Source organism: Balaenoptera ricei, chromosome 16, assembly GCF_028023285.1.
Source record: "Balaenoptera ricei isolate mBalRic1 chromosome 16, mBalRic1.hap2, whole genome shotgun sequence".
Lineage (NCBI taxonomy): Eukaryota > Metazoa > Chordata > Mammalia > Artiodactyla > Balaenopteridae > Balaenoptera > Balaenoptera ricei.
The window spans coordinates 102359100-102370709 of record NC_082654.1 but is presented as its reverse complement, the minus strand read 5'-3'; positions in this window follow the sequence as shown (position 1 = coordinate 102370709).

The following is an 11610-nucleotide window of genomic DNA, read 5'->3' as shown; positions in this document are numbered from 1 at the left end:
AGTCAACATGGGCAGTGTCACCATGAGCAGTGTCCCCATGGGCACTTTCAACATGGGCCCTATCACCATGCGAACTGTCACCATGAGCACTATCACCATGAGCACTGTCACCATGAGCATAGTCACCATCGGGTCTGTCACCATGAGCACTATGACCGTGTGCACTATCACCATAGGTAGTGTCACGGTGAGCAATATCACCATGGGCACTGTCACCATGAGCACTATTACCATGGGCACTATCACCATGAGCACTATCACAGTGAGCACTGTCACCGTGGGCAATGTCACCATGTGCACTGTCACCAGGAGCACTGTCACCATGAGCACTATCACCATGGGAAGTGTCAACATGGGAACGGTCACCATGGGCACTGTCAACGTGAGCACTGTCAGCATGGGAACTCTCACCAGGAGCACTGTCTCCATGGGAAATGTCACCCTGGACACTGTTCACTATGGGAAGTGTCACCATGAGCACTGTCACCATGGGCACTGTCACTATGGACACTGTCTCCATGGGCACTCTCACCATGGACACTGTCACTGTGGAAAATGTCACCATGGGCACTGTAACCATCTACACTGTCCCCAGGAGCACTATCACCATGGACACTGTATCCATCAGCATTGTCCCCATGGGCACTGTCAATATGAGCACTGTCACCATGGGAACTCTCACCATGAGCACTGTCACCATGGCCAGTGTCACCATGGCCACTGTCACCATAAGCACTGTCACAAAGGGAAATGTCACCATGGGCACTCTCACCATTTGCTCTGTCACCGTGGGCACTGTCACCATGAGCACTGTTCAACATGGGCACTGTCAAGATGAGCACTGTTCACCATGGGAACTCTCACCATGAGCACTGTCACCATGGGAAATGTCACCATGGGCACTATCATCATGGGCAGTGCCACCATGAGGAATTTCACCATGAGAACTTCAACCGTGTACACCACCAGCTTTAGCACAGTCACCATGGGCTGTGTCACCATGAGCAGTGTCACCATGGGCACTGTCTCCATGCGAACTGTCACCATGAGCACTGTCACCATGGGCAATGTCACCATGAGCACTGTCACTGTGGGCACTGTCACCATGGGAACTGTCACCATGAGCACTATCACCGTGAGCACTATCACCATGGGCAGTGTCACTGTGAGCAATATCACCATCGCACTGTCACCGTGAGCACTATTAACAAGGGTACTATCACCAAGGGCACTGTCACCATGAGCACTGTCATCATGGGCACTGTCACCATAGGAACTGTCACCGTGAGCACTGTCACTGTGGGCACTATCACCCTGAGCACTATCAAAATGGGCACTGTCACCATAGGCACTGTCACCATGGACACTGTCACCATGAGCACTATCATCATGGGCAGTGCTACCATGAGCAATTTCACCATTGGAACTCCATCCATGTACACCGCCAGCGTGAGCACAGTCAACATGGGCAGTGTCACCATGAGCAGTGTCCCCATGGGCACTTTCAACATGGGCCCTATCACCATGCGAACTGTCACCATGAGCACTATCACCATGAGCACTGTCACCATGAGCATAGTCACCATCGGGTCTGTCACCATGAGCACTATGACCGTGTGCACTATCACCATAGGTAGTGTCACGGTGAGCAATATCACCATGGGCACTGTCACCATGAGCACTATTACCATGGGCACTATCACCATGAGCACTATCACAGTGAGCACTGTCACCGTGGGCAATGTCACAATGTGCACTGTCACCATGAGCACTGTCACCATGAGCACTATCACCATGGGAAGTGTCAACATGGGAACGGTCACCATGGGCACTGTCAACGTGAGCACTGTCAGCATGGGAACTCTCACCAGGAGCACTGTCTCCATGGGAAATGTCACCCTGGACACTGTTCACTATGGGAAGTGTCACCATGAGCACTGTCACCATGGGCACTGTCACTATGGACACTGTCTCCATGGGCACTCTCACCATGGACACTGTCACTGTGGAAAATGTCACCATGGGCACTGTAACCATCTACACTGTCCCCAGGAGCACTATCACCATGGACACTGTATCCATCAGCATTGTCCCCATGGGCACTGTCAATATGAGCACTGTCACCATGGGAACTCTCACCATGAGCACTGTCACCATGGCCAGTGTCACCATGGCCACTGTCACCATAAGCACTGTCACAAAGGGAAATGTCACCATGGGCACTCTCACCATTTGCTCTATCACCGTGGGCACTGTCACCATAAGCACTGTCACCATGAGCACTGTTCAACATGGGCACTGTCACCTAGAGCACTGCCACTGTGGGCACTATCACCGTGAGCACTGTCACCATGAGCACTGTCACCATGGACACTGTCACCATGAGCATTGTGACCTTGAGCACTGTCACCATGGGAACTTTCACCATGGGCACTGTAACCATGGGCACTGTCACCATGGACAATGTCACCTTGGGAACCGTCACCATGGAAAATGTCACCATGGGCACTGTTGGCCATGGACACTGTCACCATGGGCACTGTGAACATGAGCACTGTCACCATGTAAACTCTTACCATGAACACTGTCACCATGGGAAATGTCACCATGGGCACTGTCACCATGGACACTGTCACCATGAGCACTATCATCATGGGCTGTGCTACCATGAGGAATTTCACCATCGGAACTCCAACCATGTACACCGCCAGCATGAGCACAGTCACCATGGGCAGTGTCACCATGAGCACTATCACCATGAGCACTATCACCATGTGCACTATCACCACGGACACTGTCACCGTGAGAACTATCACCGTGAGCACTGTCACCATGAGAACTGTCACCATGGGCCCTGTAACCATGGGAACTGTCACCATGAGCACTATCACCGTGACCACTATCAACATGGGCAGTGTCACCGTGAGCACTATCTCCGTGAACACTTTCACCATGACTACTATCACCGTGGGCACTATAAGCATGAGCACTATCACCATGAGCACTGTCACTGCGGGCACTGTCACCGTGTTCACTGTCACCATGAGCACTGTAACCATGAGCCCTATCACCATGGGAACTGTCACCATGGGAACAGTCACTATGGGCACTGCCATGATGAGCACTGTCACCATGGGAACTCTCACCATGAGCACTATCACCATGGGAAATGTCACCATGGGCACTGTCACCATGGGCACTGTCACCATGGGCGCTGTCACCATGGAAACTGTCACCATGAGCACTATAATCATGGGCAGTGCCACCATAAGGAATTTCACCATTGTAACACCAACCATATACACCGCCAGCATGAGCACAGTCACCATGGGGACTGTCAACATGAGCACTGTCACCATGGGAAATGTCTACATGAGCACTATCACCATGATCACTATCACCAAGGGCACTGTCACCATGAGCACTATCACCATGGACAATGTCACCATGAGAACTATCACCGTGAGCACTATCACCATGGGAAGTGTCACCGTGAGAACTGTCACCATGGACATTGTCACCGTGGGCACTGTCACCATGAGCACTGTCACCATGAGCATTGTCACTGTTGGTACTGTCACCATGAGCAATGTCACCATTGGCACTGTCACCATGTGCCCTGTCACCATAGGCACTGTCACCGTGGACACTGTCACCATGAACAATATCATCATAGGCAGTGCCACCATAAGGAATTTCACCATGGGAACTCCAACCATGTATAGCACCAGCATGAGCATAGTCATCATGGTCAGTGTCACCATGAACACTGCCACCATGGGCACTTTCAACATGGGCACAGTCACCATGCGAACTATCACCATAAGGACTACCACCATGAGCAATATTACTATGAACACTATCACCAAGGACACTGTCAACGTCAGCACTATCACCGTAAGCACTATCACCATGAGCACTGTCACCGTGAGCACTGTCACCATGGGCAATTTCAACATGGCCACTGTCACCATGGGCACTGTCACCATGGGAACTCTCACCATGAACACTGTCACCATGGGAAATGTCATTATGGGCAGTGTCACCTTGGGCACTGTCACCATGGGCAGTGTCACCATGAGCACTATTACCATGAGCAGTATCACCATGAGCACTATCACCATGGGCACTGTCACAGTGAGCACTATTACCATGGGTACTATCACCAAGGGCACTGTCATCGTGAACACTGTCACCATGAGCACTGTTACCGTGGGCCTTGCCACCATGAGCACTGTCATCATGGCCACTGTCACCATGCGGACTGCCACCATGAGCACTATCACAGTGGGCACTGTCACCATGAGAACTGTCACCATGGGCAGTGTATCCATGGGAACTGTCACCATGGGCACTATCATGGTGAGCACTATCACCATGGGAACTGTCACCATCGGAACAGTCACCATGCGCACTGTAACCATTGGCACTGCCACAGTGAGCACTGTCACAGTGAGCACTGTCACCATGGGAACTGTCACCATGTGCAGTGTCACCATGGGAACTCTCACTATGAGCACTGTCACCATGGGAAATGTCACTATGGGCAGTGTCACCATGGGCACTGTCACCATGGGTAGTGTCACCATGAGCACTATTACCATGAGCACTATCACCATGAGCACTATCATCACGGGCAGTGCCACCATGAGCACTATCACCGTGAGCACTATCACCATGGGTAGTGTCACCATGAGCAATATCACCATGGGCACTGTCACCATGAGCACTATTACAATGGGCATTATCACCATGAGCACTATCACCGTGAGCACTTTCAGTGTGGGCATTGTCACCATGTGCACTGTCACCATGAGCACTGTCACCATGAGCACTATCACCATGGCAAAGTTGACCATGGGAATGGTCACCATGGGCAATGTCAACATGAGCACTGTCACCATGGGCACTGTCACCATGGGTATGCTGACCATGGGCACTTTCAACATGGGCACTGTCACCATGCGAAAAGTCACCATGAGCACTATCACCATGAGCACTATCACCAAGGGCACTGTCACCATGAGCACTGTCACCGTGTGCACTGTCACAGTGGGCACTATCAACAGGAGCACTGTCATCCTGAGCACTGTCACCATAGGAAATGTCACAGTGAGCACTGTCACTGTGGGCACTATCACCGTGGGCACTGTCACCATAGGCACTGTCACCATGGACACTGTCACCATGAGCACTATCATCATCGGCAGTGCTACCATGAGGAATTTCACCATCGGAACTCCAACCAAGTACAACGCCAGCATGAGCACAGTCATTATGGGCAGTGCCACTATGAGCACTGTCACCATGGGCACTTTCAACATGGGCCCTGTCACCATGCGAACTATCTCCATGAGCACTATCAGCGTGAGCAATTTCACCATGAGCACTGTCACCATGGGCACTGTCACAATGAGCACTGTCACCATGGGCACTGTAACCATGGGGACTTTCACCCTGAGCACTATCACCGTGAGCACTATCACCATGGGCAGGGTCACCGTGAGCAATATCACCAAGGGCACTGTGACTGTGAGCACTATTACCATGGGCAATATCACCATGAGCACTATCACCGTGAGCACTGTCACCGTGGGCACTGTCATCGTGTGCACTGTCACCATGAGCACTATCACCATGTGAACTGTCACCATGGGAATGGTCACCATGGGCACTGTCAAGATGAGCACTGTCACCATGGGAACTCTCACCATGAGCACTGTCACCATGGGAAATGTCACCATGGGCACTATCATCATGGGCAGTGCCACCATGAGGAATTTCACCATGAGAACTTCAACCGTGTACACCACCAGCTTTAGCACAGTCACCATGGGCTGTGTCACCATGAGCAGTGTCACCATGGGCACTGTCTCCATGCGAACTGTCACCATGAGCACTGTCACCATGGGCAATGTCACCATGAGCACTGTCACTGTGGGCACTGTCACCATGGGAACTGTCACCATGAGCACTATCACCGTGAGCACTATCACCATGGGCAGTGTCACTGTGAGCAATATCACCATCGCACTGTCACCATGAGCACTATTAACAAGGGTACTATCACCAAGGGCACTGTCACCATGAGCACTGTCATCATGGGCACTGTCACCATAGGAACTGTCACCATGAGCACTGTCACTGTGGGCACTATCACCCTGAGCACTATCAAAATGGGCACTGTCACCATAGGCACTGTCACCATGGACACTGTCACCATGAGCACTATCATCATGGGCAGTGCTACCATGAGCAATTTCACCATCGGAACTCCATCCATGTACACCGCCAGCGTGAGCACAGTCAACATGGGCAGTGTCACCATGAGCAGTGTCCCCATGGGCACTTTCAACATGGGCCCTATCACCATGCGAACTGTCACCATGAGCACTATCACCATGAGCACTGTCACCATGAGCATAGTCACCATCGGGTCTGTCACCATGAGCACTATGACCGTGTGCACTATCACCATAGGTAGTGTCACGGTGAGCAATATCACCATGGGCACTGTCACCATGAGCACTATTACCATGGGCACTATCACCATGAGCACTATCACAGTGAGCACTGTCACCGTGGGCAATGTCACCATGTGCACTGTCACCATGAGCACTGTCACCATGAGCACTATCACCATGGGAAGTGTCAACATGGGAACGGTCACCATGGGCACTGTCAACGTGAGCACTGTCAGCATGGGAACTCTCACCAGGAGCACTGTCTCCATGGGAAATGTCACCCTGGACACTGTTCACTATGGGAAGTGTCACCATGAGCACTGTCACCATGGGCACTGTCACTATGGACACTGTCTCCATGGGCACTCTCACCATGGACACTGTCACTGTGGAAAATGTCACCATGGGCACTGTAACCATCTACACTGTCCCCAGGAGCACTATCACCATGGACACTGTATCCATCAGCATTGTCCCCATGGGCACTGTCAATATGAGCACTGTCACCATGGGAACTCTCACCATGAGCACTGTCACCATGGCCAGTGTCACCATGGCCACTGTCACCATAAGCACTGTCACAAAGGGAAATGTCACCATGGGCACTCTCACCATTTGCTCTGTCACCGTGGGCACTGTCACCATAAGCACTGTCACCATGAGCACTGTTCAACATGGGCACTGTCACCTAGAGCACTGCCACTGTGGGCACTATCACCGTGAGCACTGTCACCATGAGCACTGTCACCATGGACACTGTCACCATGAGCATTGTGACCTTGAGCACTGTCACCATGGGAACTTTCACCATGGGCACTGTAACCATGGGCACTGTCACCATGGACAATGTCACCTTGGGAACCGTCACCATGGAAAATGTCACCATGGGCACTGTAACCATGGACACTGTCACCAGGAGCACTATGACCATGGACACTCTTTCCATGAGCATTGTCCCCATGTACACTGTCAACATTGGAACTGTCATCATGGGCACTGTCACCATGAGAACTATCACCATGAGCACCGTCAATATGGGAACTGCCACCATGAGCACTGTCACCGTGAGCACTGTCACCATGATCATTGTCACCAGGAGTATTGTCATCATGGGAAGTGTCACCATGAGTACTGTCACCATGGGCACTGTCACCAGGGGAATGTCAGCATGGGCACTCTCACCATGGGCACTGTTGACCATGGAAACTGTCACCATGGGCACTGTGAACATGAGCACTCTCACCATGGTAACTCTTACCATGAACACTGTCACCATGGGAAATGTCACCATGGGCACTGTCACCATGGGCACTGTCACCATGGATATTTTCACCATGTGCACTGTCACCATGGGAATTCTCACCATGAGCAGTGTCACCATGGTAAATGTCACTATTGGCAGTGTCACCATGGGCACTGTCACCAAGGGCAGTGTCACCATGAGCACTATTACCATCAGCACTATCACCATGAGCACTATCACCATGGGTACTGTCACCATGAGAATTCTTACCATGGGTACTATCACCAAGGGCACTGTCACCGTGAGCATTGTCACCATGAGCACTATCACCGTGGGCACTGTCACCATGAGCACTGTCATCATGGTCACTGTCACCATGCGAACTGCCTCCATGAGCACTATCACAGTGGGCACTGTCACCATGAGCACTGTCACCATTGGCAGTGTATCCATGGGAACTGTCAAGATGAGCCCTGTCACCATGGGAATTCTCACCATGAGCACTGGCACCGTGGGCACTGTCAACATGAGCACTGTCACCATGGAAACTCTCACCATGAGCACTGTAACCATGGGAAATGTCAGCATGGGCACTGTCACCATGAGAAATGACACTATGGGCACTGTCACAATGGGCACTGTCACCATGGACACTGTCACCATGAGCCCTATCATCATGGGCAGGGCCACCATAAAGAATTTCACCATTGGAACTCCAACCGTGTACACCGCCAGCATGAGCACAGTCACCATGAGCACAGTCACCATGGGCTCTGTCACCATGCGTACTGTCACCATGAGCACTATCACTATGAGCATTATCACCATGAACACTATCACAAAGGGCACTGTCACCATGAGCACTATCACTGTGAGCACAATCACCGTGAGCACTGTCACCATGAGCACTGTCACCATGGGCAATATCGCCATGAGCACTGTCACCGTGGGTACTGTCACCATGGGAACTTTCACCATGGGCACTGTCACCATGAGCACTGTCATCATGGGCACTGTCACCATAGGAACTGTCACCATGAGCACTGTCACTGTGGGCACTATCACCCTGAGCACTATCAAAATGGGCACTGTCACCATGGGCACTGTCACTATGGACACTGTCTCCATGGGCACTCTCACCATGGACACTGTCACTGTGGAAAATGTCACCATGGGCACTGTAACCATCTACACTGTCCCCAGGAGCACTATCACCATGGACACTGTATCCATCAGCATTGTCCCCATGGGCACTGTCAATATGAGCACTGTCACCATGGGAACTCTCACCATGAGCACTGTCACCATGGCCAGTGTCACCATGGCCACTGTCACCATAAGCACTGTCACAAAGGGAAATGTCACCATGGGCACTCTCACCATTTGCTCTATCACCGTGGGCACTGTCACCATAAGCACTGTCACCATGAGCACTGTTCAACATGGGCACTGTCACCTAGAGCACTGCCACTGTGGGCACTATCACCGTGAGCACTGTCACCATGAGCACTGTCACCATGGACACTGTCACCATGAGCATTGTGACCTTGAGCACTGTCACCATGGGAACTTTCACCATGGGCACTGTAACCATGGGCACTGTCACCATGGACAATGTCACCTTGGGAACCGTCACCATGGAAAATGTCACCATGGGCACTGTTGGCCATGGGCACTGTCACCATGGGCACTGTGAACATGAGCACTGTCACCATGTAAACTCTTACCATGAACACTGTCACCATGGGAAATGTCACCATGGGCACTGTCACCATGGACACTGTCACCATGAGCACTATCATCATGGGCTGTGCTACCATGAGGAATTTCACCATCGGAACTCCAACCATGTACACCGCCAGCATGAGCACAGTCACCATGGGCAGTGTCACCATGAGCACTATCACCATGAGCACTATCACCATGTGCACTATCACCACGGACACTGTCACCGTGAGAACTATCACCGTGAGCACTGTCACCATGAGAACTGTCACCATGGGCCCTGTAACCCTGGGAACTGTCACCATGAGCACTATCACCATGACCACTATCAACATGGGCAGTGTCACCGTGAGCACTATCTCCGTGAACACTTTCACCATGACTACTATCACCGTGGGCACTATAAGCATGAGCACTATCACCATGAGCACTGTCACTGCGGGCACTGTCACCGTGTTCACTGTCACCATGAGCACTGTAACCATGAGCCCTATCACCATGGGAACTGTCACCATGGGAACAGTCACTATGGGCACTGCCATGATGAGCACTGTCACCATGGGAACTCTCACCATGAGCACTATCACCATGGGAAATGTCACCATGGGCACTGTCACCATGGGCACTGTCACCATGGGCGCTGTCACCATGGAAACTGTCACCATGAGCACTATAATCATGGGCAGTGCCACCATAAGGAATTTCACCATTGTAACACCAACCATATACACCGCCAGCATGAGCACAGTCACCATGGGGACTGTCAACATGAGCACTGTCACCATGGGAAATGTCTACATGAGCACTATCACCATGATCACTATCACCAAGGGCACTGTCACCATGAGCACTATCACCATGGACAATGTCACCATGAGAACTATCACCGTGAGCACTATCACCATGGGAAGTGTCACCGTGAGAACTGTCACCATGGACATTGTCACCGTGGGCACTGTCACCATGAGCACTGTCACCATGAGCATTGTCACTGTTGGTACTGTCACCATGAGCAATGTCACCATTGGCACTGTCACCATGTGCCCTGTCACCATAGGCACTGTCACCGTGGACACTGTCACCATGAACAATATCATCATAGGCAGTGCCACCATAAGGAATTTCACCATGGGAACTCCAACCATGTATAGCACCAGCATGAGCATAGTCATCATGGTCAGTGTCACCATGAACACTGCCACCATGGGCACTTTCAACATGGGCACAGTCACCATGCGAACTATCACCATAAGGACTACCACCATGAGCAATATTACTATGAACACTATCACCAAGGACACTGTCAACGTCAGCACTATCACCGTAAGCACTATCACCATGAGCACTGTCACCGTGAGCACTGTCACCATGGGCAATTTCAACATGGCCACTGTCACCATGGGCACTGTCACCATGGGAACTCTCACCATGAACACTGTCACCATGGGAAATGTCATTATGGGCAGTGTCACCTTGGGCACTGTCACCATGGGCAGTGTCACCATGAGCACTATTACCATGAGCAGTATCACCATGAGCACTATCACCATGGGCACTGTCACAGTGAGCACTATTACCATGGGTACTATCACCAAGGGCACTGTCATCGTGAACACTGTCACCATGAGCACTGTTACCGTGGGCCTTGCCACCATGAGCACTGTCATCATGGCCACTGTCACCATGCGGACTGCCACCATGAGCACTATCACAGTGGGCACTGTCACCATGAGAACTGTCACCATGGGCAGTGTATCCATGGGAACTGTCACCATGGGCACTATCATGGTGAGCACTATCACCATGGGAACTGTCACCATCGGAACAGTCACCATGCGCACTGTAACCATTGGCACTGCCACAGTGAGCACTGTCACAGTGAGCACTGTCACCATGGGAACTGTCACCATGTGCAGTGTCACCATGGGAACTCTCACTATGAGCACTGTCACCATGGGAAATGTCACTATGGGCAGTGTCACCATGGGCACTGTCACCATGGGTAGTGTCACCATGAGCATTATTACCATGAGCACTATCACCATGAGCACTATCATCACGGGCAGTGCCACCATGAGCACTATCACCGTGAGCACTATCACCATGGGTAGTGTCACCATGAGCAATATCACCATGGGCACTGTCACCATGAGCACTATTACAATGGGCATTATCACC